This window comes from Balaenoptera borealis (genome assembly GCF_965194805.1).
Source record: "Balaenoptera borealis genome assembly, chromosome: 11".
Taxonomy (NCBI): domain Eukaryota; kingdom Metazoa; phylum Chordata; class Mammalia; order Artiodactyla; family Balaenopteridae; genus Balaenoptera; species Balaenoptera borealis.
The window spans coordinates 15,050,447-15,067,244 of NC_138868.1; the positions used below are offsets into that span (position 1 = coordinate 15,050,447).

General features: G+C 36.8%; 1 protein-coding gene across 17 annotated transcripts in view; it reads left to right on the forward strand.

Moving 5' to 3' along the window:
* Positions 1-16,798, forward strand: part of PHF21A (PHD finger protein 21A) — a 195,409-nt gene that overhangs the window by 109,800 nt on the left and 68,811 nt on the right. Inside the window, exon 1 of one of the 17 annotated variants that reach the window (XM_082340180.1) lies at positions 15,279-16,118. The exons of the other annotated variants lie outside the window; for them this stretch is intronic. The gene's annotated coding sequence lies outside the window, so the exon portion shown is untranslated. Of the gene's footprint in view, positions 1-15,278; positions 16,119-16,798 lie in introns of those variants that run through there. 17 annotated transcript variants of the gene reach the window in all.

Here is a 16,798-nt window from a genome sequence, read left to right on the forward strand (position 1 = left end):
TGCTTTGTAGTTTGGAACTCTGCTCTGTACTTTCTTTAATAAGGACACACACACACACACACACACACACACAGAGGAAAATTTTGATACCCTTAAAGATTCTACAAAACTTGCTGAATTTAATTGAAATATCAACTGGACATTATTATATATTATTAGTCTAATATTTGACATGGTGGAGTGTAGGAGTGTGTGTGTATAAACAAATGCACGGTGTAGGAGAAGATGCTGAAATGTTAAAGTTAACATTCCCACTTAGAAAATGGAATAGTTTGCAGGTTACTTATCTGTGTATGTCACTCTGTGTTATTTCCCACCTACCGGTGAGTAGAAAAACAATGAACACATTTTACTTAAAGTTCCTTGGGAGTATGGTAATCCCAAGAAGTGCGAAGAGAAGTAGAAGCAAATATGCTATTAGGAATGTAAATAACTTTAGTAACGCTGATTGTTGTGATAGATACTGTACCTTATGGGAGAGTCTAACATTATCCTAAGACTTGCAAATGATAAAAGTAAATCATATTTATGGAAATTAAAATATGGATATTTGTATTGTTGGGCTATATGAAGGGTGCACGTCTTTTTCTCAACAATTTTTGGTTTAAATTATGTCAGTGAATCAAAATCATAATGGATTTAATATTCATGCTGGCAGTTTATTTTTAATGTGAATAAAATTAACAGTGAAACTATGATAAAAGGTAGTTGTAAGTATCTTCTGTAAAGTGCCACTGACTCTTGGATTCAGAGCAGAGCCTGAGCTCCTTCAAAGGCTAGGACTCTTCTTCCTCTCTTAGAACCTCCTCATCTCTTGGCATGTTTCTGGGCATATAGTAAGCTGGCGTTGATAGATGGGATATTCCCATCATGGTTAGAGGGAAGAAGGATCACTTTTTTGATTAGTCACTCTGGATGTAAGTGTTTTTGTAACGGACTTGTCTGTAGAACTACATTGCGAGATAGCTTTAAAGATGAAAACTTTATGACATGCCTGGTATATGCTAGGCATCTAATAAATAAATAATAGTTGTTATTGTTGTTATTTAAAATTTTTTATTGACCAAATGTTTTGATTTCGACTTCGCTTTTCTTCTGATTTTTGAAAATACATATTGTTAGTAAGTGTTGGTTTATATTTCGTGCCTTTGAAGGAGAGAATAGAAATATTATTCCCTTCTAAGTAAAGATTGCTGATCTTAAAATATTTTTGTGCCTTTTTTATTGTAGGCAACTTTACCACATTCTTACAATAGGCATTCAAGATAGTTCACTTATTAATACAAGTGTATATTTTAAGACAAGATATTTGACCATTGAATAATAGATTGTAGTAACCTGGAGTAAACCAGATTCAGCTGAAATCTCACTGATCCCACTAGATGGCGTTAATTCATTAAGTGATATCTTCATCCTCTAACTTAAGCAGACAGCCTCCTATGTAGTTGAACTGATTTGAGTATCTTTACAGGGTGAGTGGCAGTGTACTCTTGGACTCTTTGCTGTTTATATATAGAGTGATTTGTGGAGGCTATTTGGAAATACTGGGAAGATCAGAAGGCTGAGGGCAGATTTATTCAAACTAAAAAACTCTAATAAACTACAGTATTTTGTTAGGTGCTAATTAATTCTAGCTTTGACTTAGCCTTTGCCCTAATTGTATATCCAACTGAAAGATTCAGAACTTACTGTTTCCCCATAGTTTATCGCCCTATTATTATAATCTTGTTTGGGCTTCTGGAAACATTGGAAAACAATTGAAAATGGGAAGCAGATACTCCTTAAAGCATATAGCTTATAACAAATTTAATTTTAAATAATTTGGTTCTTATTTGTAAGGACTAGATCAACAATGATTCATTTGTGGGCTATTCTGGTTCTTCAGTCATAAATGTAAAATAAAACAAACATCCCAATTCTTTAATTCTCTCTTATGTGAATTTGAATTACTTATTATCTACAAAGACCATTTAATATTACAGATTAGTCAATTTCAAAGTTTAAAAATTGTGCTTTTCCACAGTCGTTTGTAGGCCCCAAATAAATAATTAAGCTTTTTTTCTATATATGTTTTGTTTTCTTCTGTTTTTAAGAGTTCTGACGTGAAATTTTTTTAAAGAAGTGATGATGAATACATTTCACATGCAAAAAAGTCGTTCCACATTTCATTAGAAGTGATTTTTTTCTTTATAATCAGATTCATATAGCTAGAATAAAATTGTTTCACAATTGATGGGATGATCCGTCTTGAGCCACAGAGGCTTAATTGTGCTACAAATATTATACTTTTATTCATCGCTCGTGGGGAGTAAGTGATTGGTGCTGATGGTTCCCTTAATGTTTATGTAACTATTCCAACGTAAGGTAGTTCACATTTCTTAGTAAAAAGATTGCCGATAGTTTTATCCACTGGTTATAATAAAAAAATTGAGAACAATCAAGGGCTTTTGCCAATAGAGTCAGAATAATGTGGTTTTAAAAAATTTTTATTGAAGTATAGTTGATTTACAATGCTGTGTTAATTTCTGCTGTACAGCAAAGTGATTCAGTTATACATATATATATTCTTTTCCATTATGGCTTATCACAAGATATTGAATACAGTTCCCTGTGCTCTACAGTAGGACCTTGTTGTTTATCCATCCTATATGTAATAGTCTGCATCTGCTAATCCCAAACTCCCAATCCTTCCCTCCCCCACCTTCCCTCCCTGTTGGCAACCACAAGTCTGTTCTCTATATCTGAGTCTCCTTCTATTTCATAGATATGTTCATTTGTGTTGTATTTAAGATTCCACATATAAGTAATATCATATGGTATTTGTCTTTCTCTTTCTGACTTACTTCACTTAGTGTGATAATCTTGAGGCCCATCCATGTTGCTGCAGATGACATTATTTCATTCTTTTTTATGGCTGAGTAATATTCCATTGTTTATATATAGCACATCTTCTTTTTTTAATTTTTATTTTATATTGGAGTATAGTTGATTTACAGTGTTGTGTTAGTTTCAGATGTACATCAAAGTGATTTAGTTATACATATGCATATATCCATTCTTTTTCAGATTCTTTTCCCATATAGGTTATTACAGAGTATTGAGTATAGTTCCCTGTGCTGTATAGTAGGTCCTTGTTGATTATCTATTTTATATATAGTAGTGTTTATATGTTAATCCCAACCTCCTAATTTATCGCCCCCCCACCATTCCCCTTTGGTAACCATAAGTTTGCTTTCTGAGTCTGTTTCTGTTTTATAAATAAGTTCACTTTTTAGATTCCACATATAAGTGATATCACATGATATTTATCTTTCTCTGTCTGACTTACTTCACTTAGTATGATAATCTCTAGGTCCATTCATGTTGCTGCAAATGGCATTATTTCATTCTTTTTTATGGCTGAGTAATATTCCATAGTATCTGTACCAGATCTTCTTTATCCATTCATCTGTTGATGGACATTTAGGTTGCTTCCGTGTCCTGGCTATTTTAAATAGTGCTGCAGTGAACATTGGGGTGCATGTATCTTTTCAAAGTATGGTTTTCTCCAGATATATGCCCAGGAGTGGGATTGCTGGATCATACAGTAGCTCTATTTTTAGTTTTTTTAAGGCGCCTCCATACTGTTCTCCATGGTGGCTGTACCAATAATACGTTCCGACCAACAGTGTAGGAGGGTTCCCTTTTCTCCACACCCTTTCCAGCATTTATTGTTTGTAGACTTTTTGATGATGGCCATTCTGACTGGTGTGAGGTGATACCCCATTGTAGTTTCGATTTGCATTTCTCTAATAATTAGTGATGTTGAGCATCTTTTCATGTGCTTTTTGGCCATCTGTATGTCTTCTTTGGAGAAATGTCTATTTAGATCTTCTGCCTATTTTTTGATTGAGTTGTTTGTTTTTTTGATATTGAGCTACATGAGCTGTTTGTATATTTTGGAGATTAATCCCTTGTTGGTTGCATCGTTTGGAAATATTTTCTCCAATTCTGTGGGTTGTCTTTCCGTTTTGTTTATGGTTTCCTTTGCTGTGCAAAAGTTTTTAAGTTTGATTAGGTCCCATTTGTTTTTTTTGTTTTGTTTTGTTTTTATTTTCATTACTCTAGGTGGTGGATACAAAAAGATATTGCTGCAATTTATGTCAAAGAGTGTTCTGCATATGTTTTCCTCTAAGAGTTTTATAGTATCCGGTCTTACATTTAGGTCTTTAATCCATTTTGAGTTTGTTTTTGTGTATGGTGTTAGAGAATGTTCTAATTTCATTCTTTTACATGTAATAGCTGCCCAGTTTTCCCAGCACCATTTATTGAAGAGACTTTATTTTCTCCATTGTGTATTCCTGCCTCCTTTGTTGTAGATTAATTGACAGTAGGTACCTGGGTTTACTTCTGGGCTTTCTCTCCTATTCCATTGACCTATATGTCTGTTTTTGTGCCAGTACCATACTGTTTTGATTAATGTAGTTTTATAGTATAGTCTGAAGCCAGGGAACCTGATTCCTCCAGCTCTGTTTTTCTTTCTCAAGATTGCTTTGGCTATTTGGGGTCTTTTGTGTTTCCATACAGATTTTAAGATTTTTTTGTTCTAGATCTATAAAAAATGCCATTGGTAATTTGATTAAGGACTGCATTGAATCTGTAGATTACCGTGGGTTATATATTCCACATCTTCTTTATCCATTTGTCTGTCAGTGGACAAAATAACATGTTTTATAAATCAGGACAGGAAGATCTGAGTACGTGGTGCCCATTAATCAAATTAGTATCTCAAATGAGGGTTTTACTTTTCCTTATGATCTTAGGAAGCTTTAACCAAAAAATAGCAACTGCCGAAGGTAATTTAGTATATGTAAGGCATAACTATATTGTGACTGATTTTTTTTTTTTGGTGACTTCTGAAAATTAAAAGTTCATTTCTTTCTAATCACACCTTATGCACATGTTTGTATTTACAAGTGTCATACAGGCATGTATTAAAATTTAACTGCATAATCTCATTTTCTGTACCCAGAGAAGTTTCTGATGACAGAGAAATACTGTTGTAGAGGGGAAGAGTAAATAGTGTCACATGACAGTTGGAGCTTATCTACATGCTGTGTTTTTTCTTTGGGAGTAGACATAAGAAGAGGAATAAAATTTGAGTGTATGCCGGTATATGAGTATAGTGAATGAGAGGGAAAGATCATCTTTTCAGGAGGCATTAACTCTATTTTGCAAACAGATCTTTGGGTGATAAGTCCTTTGTCTTGAGGAGACAGTTTAGTGGTATGCTATCCAGTGCTGGCAGGATATAGCACTCATCCACAGTAAAACTTAATTACTATAACAAAATAAATACTCCTATGCTGTGCAAACCAATATGAAGGAAAATGAGTTTCTGTTGGATAAGAGGTCAAATGAGCACAGTTCTTTAAAACTGTTACGTTGAAGAAAAGGATACAGGATGTTCTGTTAGCCACTGATCAAATATTTTAGTTCATGAAGTATCCTCACTTACATGTTTTAAGTAGCTTTTAATACAATCTTAGAACAAGGACTTCCTTCTCTTCTCTGCCCCCACCCTCATGTCTCTTCTTTCTTCTTTTTTTTTTTCATTGAAGTATAATTGACATACAGCAGTATTTCAGGTGTATGACGTAATGATTTGATATTTGCGTAGTTTTTTAATTGAAGTGTAATTGGCATATAACATATTGGTTTTTTATGTCTTACGTATTAAAAGTGAAATCCTTTTCCTTTGGTCAAAAGTATGAATTTGTTTGCTGTATACAAGCCATCTCAGATTGATTCACTGTGTCGTACAGCAGCACCATCCATAATGTCAGACCATTTCTGAGAACACTGACTGTTGTTAAGAGCTCTTTTTCATTGAGTTATTTGGTTTTTATGAAGATGAATATCTGATTAAATTTCTTACTAGTATGCATAATTTGGTGATTTTTAAAATTTAAGGAAAATAAAGTTTTAAAAGTTTTAAGTAAAATGGGACTAGAAAAAGAGAGGAGAGGACTTTAAGCATTGGTATATCTTTTTAATTTTCTACTTCGTGACTCCATTAAAAAAAAACCCCAACTCTGTAATTTTGAAGTAGAGATTCTGAAATTACCACTTTTCTAAAAATATCACTTACAGCTGAAACTTAATATATCTAAGCATTTTAGTTCTGGGGATGATACATATTTTCATAAAGATGTGTTTCCAAATGGAAATAGCACTGAGGCTTCTGAAATAGGGAACCTTTCCAAAATAGGCTTGTGGTTGCCTGGGTGAAGAATATTAGGTTGCAACAGTTAAAAAGGAAATCCTGGTATAGGAAGCAATTGATGAAGGGCAAGTATCCACAGAGTCTAAGGCACTTGTATGGGCCTGTGTGCAAGGCCTTGACAGTACCTTTCAAATTAAATATCATGTTCTCCATAGTGTCCTGAGCCAAGCGTATATTTCCATCTTTGTTTCTGTTATACATAATATATCATTCTTATTTTTAATCTTCTGTAAGTACTAGTCATCATCCTAGTGAGAATTACAGCCTTTTCTCACTGCCCTTTGTGAAAATGTCATCATAATAATGGGCAGCGGGCAGCTTTATGGTGTTTTAAAAATCAAGTTCATCAGCGTTTTTAGACTATCAGTTTATTATTTAGTGTCATTATCAGTGCTAGGAGTACTGAGTGTTTTATAACTCTAATTTTATTTTTAAGTTTTTTTCTCTTTTTTCTTTGAGTGGGGTGGGGGATATATAGGTATTATCCTAATTTTGTCACAGAGGCTACTAATATTAAAGAGAGGCTGAGTGATGACCAGAGTCATATAGATGGGGTGGAAGGAAAACCAACATCCTGGTTGGTAAAGTTTTTTTAGCCTTCAACCCAAGCTCTTCCCTTGTACAGTACAGTAGGTACAATGTTTTCAGGGCTATTTTTGTTTAAATGGAACTCTTCATACACAGATTTTCTTTCAAAACAAGAAACATCTGAGTTTTTAAAAGGTTCTACCAAGAAACTTGTTCTAGTCCTGTTTCTACAACCTTCTTTTATCTCAGAATCTCTCAAAATAATTTTAAATGGGTTTATGCCTTTTGGGGGAGAAGAAAAAGGCACAAAACAAACTTACCTGGTATTGCAAGTCCCAAAGAGTTGGAACTATAGTATTCAAGCTTTAGTAAAATTTTTGCAGCAGATACATATTTATTAAACTAATGCACTTTATTTTTAAAAAAATTAATTAATTAATTATTTAGGCTGTGCTGGGTCTTCCTTGCGGTGCGCTGGCTCTCTAGTCGCTGTGTGCGGGCTCTCTAGTTGCAGCACGCGGGCTTAGTTATGGTATGTGGGATCTTAGTTCCCCAACCAGGGACGGAACCTGGGCCCCCTGCATTGGGAGCGTGGAGTTTTAACCACTGGACCACGAGGGAAGTCCATAAACTAATGCATTTTATTTGAAATCACTTTGTATGGCCTGTGTTTTCAGTAAAAATGTACCATCAGTGTATTTATTGTTGAAAATATTAAGTGTTTTTTTGTTTGTTTGTTTGGGGGACTTCCATTATTACAAGCATGTGATTTTGGCTTTGGGGCAGAAAGGACCTGAATAAGGATGTGAACTAGCTCTTGGAGGCTGTTCGGGGTGAAGGTGGGGCTGTAAACTCCCTGAAATGTGTGCAGTATGTGTTTGTGTATATTCTTGCACTTACAGCATTTTGGGAGGCCAGGTCCATAGTTCTTCATTATGATGTTAAAGGCGTTAAAGATGTAGCCCCATTGGTAAGATCATGATCTAAATCAGATCACTTACTAGGATTGAATATGAAGCATTTCATATTTCCCCTCAAATGAAGAGGGCCACATATGAATACCTTTTTTTCAGAATAGTGCTTTTAAAAGCTAGAAGTGTTTGCTGGGGAATCATAATTTATAAATGGAAAGGGATTTAGTAGATTACTCTTGTATTCTATTGGAAAGTTAATAAATTTCACAAGTTATAGTAAGTACAAGTTACAAATTAGTTCCTTTCTGAAACATTAGCCATTCCACATTTATTTTGAGGACTAAGTACCCTACTTATGAAAGCCAAATATAGAAACAGATCTTAAGGATGAAGCAAAGGAAAAAGTTGCTCAAAGGAGCTCAACTTACCATTAAAGCCCAGCCAGTGTGCCAGATTGTAATGATTTAAATCACTAATGAAATTCATGTTGTTTTAGAGGAATTTTTTTAAACATTAAGTGAGGTAGTAATTTTCCAGTAGTCAAATTTAATGAAAACATTTACTCATGTAAATTGGAGCTTTATTTTTATATATTAGTTTTGCCGTTTTATTTGTTTTTACTAAAAATAGCCACTCTTTTTCTTATATTTCCTCATGAAATCTTTCAGAACCACTTCTAGAAATGGCATCATTTTGCCATAAGTATTTTGTTTTCTCCTCCATCTAGTTTTTATGAAGTAGTGCTAACTCTGCCTTAATTTGATTTGGCATCCCTGCAATTGAACATTTGTAAGTATCTTGTATTATGGCCCATCTGGGTTGTCATAGAAACCAAAGACCTCCATCCTCTTCCCTCTAGTTAAAAATGGAATGCAAACAGGGCTTCAAAGTGACGTTTTTCTAGTACGAGTGACAGCCCCGTGAAGTGCAGAACAGAAAGGTTTCTTATTGGTTTTATTCTCCCATGGCCTATCTTACCAGTTAACTCTGATGCATGCAGTTTTTCTCTTGAAAATCTGGCAAGACACTAATGGAATTTTTAAAATGTAAGCATCAGGGGGAAAAAAAAGAATGCAGCTAATCCCCTTCCTGCTCTTTTCTTGTACAAAAATGCAGTGTTAGCTAGCAATGTTTTTGTTTTCTTTCCTGTGTTATTAGCTGTTCTGTTGAAGCTGTGGGACACGTGGTGGAAGCACTGATTAGCTACTACAACTGTGGCTTTCATTATTAGTCTCATTTATTTTTCAGGTCAGGTGAACGTGGTTTTATCTCATTAGAACCTATGGGCCCATTGGTTAAGTACATGGCAGTAATTCATTGGAAAAGAAGTTTGCTGATATGGAAGTTCTAATGGCCATATCATTAGCCATTCTAAAACATTGTAGAGCCCTGATTCTAAAACGTAATTCTAAAACACTGCCCCATATTCACCACCCTGGTAGTCACAGAATGCTTGTCTTGACTTTGATGGTTTTTCAACTTCCACGTTCCCTTCAGCTTCCCTACCAGAACTATACATGACTTCTATGATGTTTCTGCTTTTAAAGCAGCTAATAAGTTCCAGTGTGCTATTTCAGTTGTATTAGCAAAATGTCTAGGTTTGATGGTTAAGATTTATTGAACTATTGATGTGGCATTACTCAAAGTTTAGAGTGTTAAATTCTTGTTTTAACATAGGTTTTGCATTTAGAAAATAACACACATAGTGACCTCTATGAAACAAACAATGAAAATCTGACCTGTAAGTTTATATCCTAATAGAAATGTTCCAGAAGGGTTGGATTAAAAAATCATTAGACAATTGTAGTTGGTGAGTTTTTGGTCAGTTTTAAGTCTACTGTTTTTCAAAAGGAAAACATTAAAGTCTTTAACATCTACAATTTGACTGTTAGCTAGTTCTGGTAATTGTGTACTTTCTTTTAATAATCTATAAGAAATGTTATAGTTCTTTGACATACACATCTTCTGTTTCCTGAAATAGCTATATAAACTTCTTAAAGAATTTAACTTTTTAATATTATACCTCAAAATCTAATACATACTCTGTAGATATATTCAATAAATAATGTCTTCAAACCTTATACAACCTATTATGGCCCTGACATCCTTTTAAATCTAAGATGAAAGAATGATTAGCAAAGTGCATGCAAAACAGCAAGCAAATTGATAGTTGTGGATGATTCAAAGGATGTTCTGAGAACCTTTTCTAATGCTGCTTTAAATTTGTGTGCTAATCACACAGATGGAAACCCATCTCTGGATAAGTTGCCAAGCTTTAAAACAAAGAAGACCAGAATGGTTTGTATTTGTAGTTCGTACTCTTGTCCTCTGGGATTCAGTAATCTTTTTAGCCTGTCCACAGTAGTACATGTATATTTCTGGGTAGCAGGCTGATTGCTGCTGATGGTACTAAAATGTTTTGATAGGAGCAAAACTGTTGCCGTCTTCCTCATGAGCTCAGTGTTCAGAGATGACCTGTTTGCACATGGGCCTGTGGTGTATCATTTTTTGGTACAAGAGCAGTAGAGTAAGGTCTGACTCTAGTTGATTGAAGTGGTAGTTTTAGATTCCGACAAGAGGACCGATTGCTGGTGAGGGAGGTTGAAATTGCAGAATGAGTTTGCTGCATGAGGCAGGTCTGCCCAGCAGCAGGTTGATTTGCACTGTGAGACAAGCAGCACACATGAACAGATGGCCCAACAATGAGTCAGAGCCACAGGTCCGGAGCAGGTAGATTGGCTTTTGCCTGATTCTTGACATGGTTATAGAGAATGGAATTTTAACATCTACCACTCTTAAAACTGAAAAATAAGTACTTAGTGAAAGAAATTCTACTCATTAGGAAGTGAAAAATATGCATCATTAGGCAGAAGAGAAATCTGTCACTGGATCTGGACATTGAAACCCAACATTTTCAGGAGCTGGTTCCTATAGGCACAGGCTGGCTTTATCTTTTGGCATTTGGTCATTCAGCATTATTATACTGAATGCTTCAGCATGTAATATGCAGCAAGAAAATCTTAAAATTATGTCTTTGATACTGGGTTTTAAAGAATTATGAACTATTTAGTTGCAAGACAAAGCTGATATTTGGGTTAAGAAGAGAATTTTTTAAAAAGGATACCATGGTGGTAAGTGTCATACAAACATAAAGTAACGTGAGTTTGTAATGGTATCAAGCAAAAGAAAAAAAGTAGTGGAAAAATCCTTCAGTTTCATATGTAAAGCATTAAAAAAAAAAAGGAGTGTAGTGGAATTCCCACATCCAGTCATCCATCTTCAAAATGTAAATGCAAACAATCATTTCTCTGCCAGATACTTTCAGAAGTACTAAGTATCTCATTAATTTTCAAAAACAAGGTTTTGCTGTAGTTTATATCTCTAGAAAAGTGTTTTAAATGTAACATTTGATGAAGAAAATCCTGTACCACTGAATTCTTGTACTTAAATTTTCTGATGGTCAGATTACACTTACCATAGACCAACACTCTCAGTGCATACATTTGCCAAAGAAAGCGAGTTAGTAGTGAGTAACATTGTCAAGGTACCTGTCGACCTTCCTTAGGTCACTGTGGTTAGGGATGTATCCAAAAACAGAAACTACAGTGGTGGAAACCTTATTCTGAGATGCTGTGAGGGCTGTGGATGCCATTGGTTAAAGCAGAGGTATAAATTTGGCTGCTTTTTGTTTCCCCAATAATTGGGAACCTATTCAAGATGAATTGTGCCAGCACCTATTTCCCAAACTGGCTTTCGTTTTATCTGCTCAAGCATGTACCACCTGGTCTTTGCTCAGGGTAGGAGCACTAATCTACGGATGGAAAGAAGCGTTCAGGGCACTGCATTAAAAACTGTAGGAGAATGCGTTATTAATGGGATAGGTCTCTTTTTCTCTCTCTCTCTCAAAAAAGGGAAAAGGGAAATCAGTTATACGTGCACTGTCAAGGAGGATAAGGATGGACTTAGTGCTAGTGCTTAACCAATTTTTTTAATGAGTTACTGAGAGATACCTAAGGAGAAATACTTGAGTAAATTACCTTCACAACATGCAGCTTGCAGACACCAAAGTGATCTAATTGTAATACAGATCACCCAGTGATTGTGTCACCCTGTAAGCTTTAGTATATTGAGTACATTTCTTATAGGATGCCACATTATCAAAGGTTAGAAAAATAGTAATAAGTTTGGGGTTTTAATATTGTAAAGATTATCAGAAGATTTTGAATCACTTTTGGTTTGAATAAGCTCCCATCATCTGTTTGCTGGTTTCAAGACTTTACGGTTTTGGTTTGTTTTTGTCTACACATGTATAATTGAGCTGAATATGTGTGCCAATAAGTAGAGGAGCTGCAGAGCTGCATTCAGCTTCTGCTTAAGTCTGCAGTATTAAAGTGTTCCTTTTGTTACATGTGCTGGTCTTGCAGACTCTGTAGAGCCTTATCAAATGCAGCCAGTTGGTGCTGCTGGTATGAAGGCACAGGGAAGCTCTCATGTGGAAGGTTAATGGAGTGTAATTATAAAGAAAAATGAACTGCTCAACTACTCTATCTCACTCTACCTGTACCAAGAGTGACAAGTGCTCTGATCTTTTATAAACCCTGGAGCAGAGGTTTAACCATCTAAAATTATGACAGTATAACTGTCACACAAACAAACACCCTGTGAAGTATAGGTATGCACCCCTGTGTAGGAATGATTCCTTCCTATTACAAGAAGTCTCAGGAAAGGAGCACCTTCAACCATCAAGAAAAGCTGCTTGTTAAACATTGTGCTTTTGTGTCACTTCTTCTTTTCCACTCAATTTGTTCCATTTTCTTTTCCTAAAGATGCTTTCCCCCTTCTGATTAGTGGCAAGGCTGACAGCCTGCATACGAGTAGGTCCATTCTACTGTATCCATCAGACGACAGATACCCTTGCTTTCTCCAAGCAGGTCTGTCGTGCTTGCCCTTACAGCCACCCTTAAATCAACTGGGTTCTTTTAAAGGGGATGGAAACAACCGTCTCTTCTCATTCTCAGCATCTAAGCAGAGTAGGCTGTAGAAAGCCCAAATACCGTCTGATGGGTTTTTCTCCCGGGATGTCCATATTGCACAGATTGTTCTTACACACATTTCGGTGGGCTCGAGATGGAGTTAGATCCTTAGTTCCTTTGGATGAAAATATCACAGGAAATATTTAGAAAGGAAAATGACAGCTCGGAGGTACAAGGACAGAGAAGGACCAAGGAGACATTCAAAGGGTGTGATGAGTGGACAAATCTGTGTACTAGTATGTCACGTTGCCAGTGAGTATTGCGGATTCATCCTGCTACTGGAACATCTGAAGGGTAAGTGGAGCTGGATTATGGAGCCGGGTTGATTGAGTGCTTTTGCCAGCTCAGCACAGAGTTGAAATAAGGTGTTGCAGAATGATGCCACAACAACAAAACCCCTGACATCCTTTTCGTACAAAGTCTAAAATATAACCATTCCTGGCGAGCCTGTGCAGCCTACTGAGATAAGTAAATTCAGCATCACATACATCAGGCCTGTGGAGACTAAGCAGAAGTGATGGCTGTGTCACTCGCACAGCGGTCTTGTTGACTGAGCCCTGGTCTGGCGTGGCGGTGAGGGAGGGGCAACCAGGATTCCTAGCAGCGGCTCTGAAAGCAGGGAGGCTGATTTTAAAACCTCTCTGTGTGGTGTATAATGTTATTTCCCCAGCCCCTTTGCATATGGGTTTTGCTCATCTGTGCTCTATTTTAAAAGCAAAATAGCTGTATAGTTTTTACGGCAGTAGGATAAATCTGTTAGTGAATAAAAATTTTAAATCCAGCTCTATGTTAGTGGCTGGTATGTAAAGTTTGCTGTGATTTACTCCCTTAAATACTGGAACCCACTATTTTACCAGTCTAAATGTTGCCAGCATCCATTACATTTATTAAATTGAAGTCATTGTTCCAGACTTGAAGTTTTTGGCTTGAGGTAGAAGGTTAGCAACAGAATCTTAAAATTGTCCATCATACTCCATAGATGAGGAAGCGTATCGTTCTTGTTGTGTTGGCTCCAGCGTGTATCCCTCCTCAGCTGTCAGAGAGAATATCTTTGATGATAGAAATACAGTCTCTCTGGCATTTTGGAGCAAGTTTTCCAGCACTGCCCAATCCCTTTAAGAACATTCTCAGCCCTTCTGGTGCTCAGAGCTTATAGGAAATTTGCCTTAGGATGGTCACTCGTGGTATAATTTGCTCCAGACCCATCTCTCGAGCCATCCATGCTTCATCTCTGGCTGTCCCAATTCCTACCTTGACCGCATCCTCAGGCTCCTCTCCTGCTTGGCCCCTTCAGTTTGTTGCACAGGTTATTCTTCTTCCTTGGCTTTTGACAGCCTGTCTTTGTTTCCCGACAGTTAACTATATCTAGAGACGGATGTCCAACAAAAGACATCTCTCCCCCTGGCCAAGCTCCCCACACCAGTATACTCTACATTTAGTCAGTCCACTTGGATATCATCCAACCTCCTATTGGCCCCAGAAGTATTGGCTCAGACAAATGAGCTCCAGCTCTTTGTTCAGTGAACAGAGCTTCATTCAGACTGGTTTTCCAGCTTTTCGCACTGGGAGCTTTGGTGAGGAGTGCCGGGTGCGAGCCCTCTGCACATAGCAGGAACCCTATGAGCAAGTGAAACTAGACTAAGCGCAAAAGAAAAACAGACTAGTTTTCCAGAGGAGAGGGATTCCATATTCTAGTGCCCTTTTTACTGTTAGGTAACTGCATAACTTTTGGTTAGTCGTCAGTCACCTCCGTTTCCCTGTCTGAATCAAAGACAGTTGCCTTAATTCACCCCATGTAGTCGTGAGAATCTTATTTGATAAGAGGGTGTGAAAATTTACAACTATAAAGTGCTATATAAACTTTGTATGATTGTTTAAACTAAAAAAATCACACTATAAGGAAATGTTTGTGAAAATGGTATCATCATTTTTCATTTAGGATTCACTCAGAAAGTAAGATTCTTGAAAAATTATTAATGAATACATATGTTTATAACATAAGTTCCTTTTCCTTAATCATGTAAACTAAGTGATTTTGAAAAATCCCCAGTACTCAGAAACAAGACCCAGTTAAGTGTAGGAGTTGTTTCCAGTGTTCTGGTTGGATTCCAAGTCTGATGATTATGTTTTGCTTACTATAATTCCCTGGACAGCTTCAACAAGGTACTTTTCATTTTTCTGACCTCTACAGTGTGGCTGTTTAAACAGCTGCTTTCTTCAGCCCTAGGGACAGCTACGGTTCGGTGGTAGAGAAACTGATTCCAGCTCATTCTTGCATCGGTGTTACATGATGGGAGGAGGTTAAATTGTCTGTAAGGTACTTTAAGCTATTTGGATAAAATTGGCACAATTATGGAACATGTTACTAAATTTTTTATTCTTTTATATTTTGTATATTGTTGTCTCTCATATCTTAAGATATTTTATCTTACCATATTTTTCTTAATACCCATTTATCACTTGCTTTTACGTCTGTGCTTCTTCCCACTAAAGTCACAACCCAGCTGTTTAACAATGCTAAGATTTTGCTTAACAGGAAAGCCATTTGAATTTTCTGGTTATCTGAAATTCTTTTTTGACTCACCTTTTATTGTTGAAAAAATTCCTAAGTGATGACTGATGCCTCTTCTAGGAGCTACAGTTCAGTGAATGTAGTTACTGCCTAGAGGTTGAAAACTGGTAACCCACGGGCTTAATCTAAGTAACAAAGATATTTTAACAATGTTAAAAGCAATTCTTACATTAGTGCCTTTAGACAGGTCATTCCCTCTCCAGTTGACTTTAGTTCCCATCACTCTCTATTGTCTCATAGCTGGCCTGCTTCATTCACATGCATTACCTGCTTGACCACTGTTCATGTGAAGTTTTTTTTTTTTTTTTAATTTATTTATTTATGGCTGTGTTGGGTCTTCGTTTCTGTGCGAGGGCTTCCTCTAGTTGTGGCAAGCGGGGCCACTCTTCATCGCGGTGTGCGGGCCTCTCACTGTCGTGGCCTCTCTTGTTGCGGAGCACAGGCTCCAGACGCGCAGGCTCAGTAACTGTGGCTCACGGGCCTAGCTGCGCTGCGGCATGTGGGATCTTCCCAGGCCAGGGCTCGAACCCGTGTCCCCTGCATTGGCAGGCAGGTTCTCAACCACTGCGCCACCAGGGAAGCCCCATGTGAAGTTTTAATCCCTGAATGAAACTATTCTTTAATGATTTAGCTTCTTTGTAGTGTGTCAAGATCATCATTGTGAGCGTTAGTAGTTTTCTGTGTACTGTGCTTATAGAGGTGGAAAGTAAAGATCAACAGATTGTATTCTTGTTATTTAGAGATTCACAGAATTTTAACAGAAGAGAATATTGAAGACTGAGTGGAGAAACTGAGACCAAGATCAGGTAAATAACTTACTCAAGGTCACAAAGCTAGTGTAGTGACAGATATGTGACCAGAACCCAGATTTCTTGACCGTTTGTATTCTTTTTTGCTGCACTATACTGCCTCTCTACTTATTTTTCCTAAAAGCAGAATGGTGTGGAGGAGGGGGTATTTTTTTTAAAGGTTTTTTACTAGGTGCTTTTGTGGCTTGCCATATTATACAGTATATAGATGTGAGAGCTTCAAGTCCTTACCAGCAAGTAAAATAATGGGGGGAGGGGAGAGATGAGAAATTAGATACCAGGAACTAGAACTTCTAAGTCTGACTCTGCCCATAACTTGAGACCTAGGTCAAGTCACTTAGATGCTCAGATCCTTAGTGTCTTACCTGGCAGGTAATATCTATTTGATATTATTGCTGCTGTTTTTATTGTAATCATTGTAGAACTCACCAGCTGCCGCATTAGACTGTATCTAAAAATCGAGACTACTGTGGTATATTCAGACAATGGAATATTATACAGGGGTAAAAAGAATGAGCTATCAAGCCATGAAAAGACATGGAAGAACAAATATGTATTTCTAAGTGAAAGAAGCCAATTTGAAAAGGCCACTATATGATGCCAACATATGACATTCTGGAAAAGGCAGAATTATAGAGACAGTTAAATGATCAGTGGATGCCAGAGGTTGGGCAAGG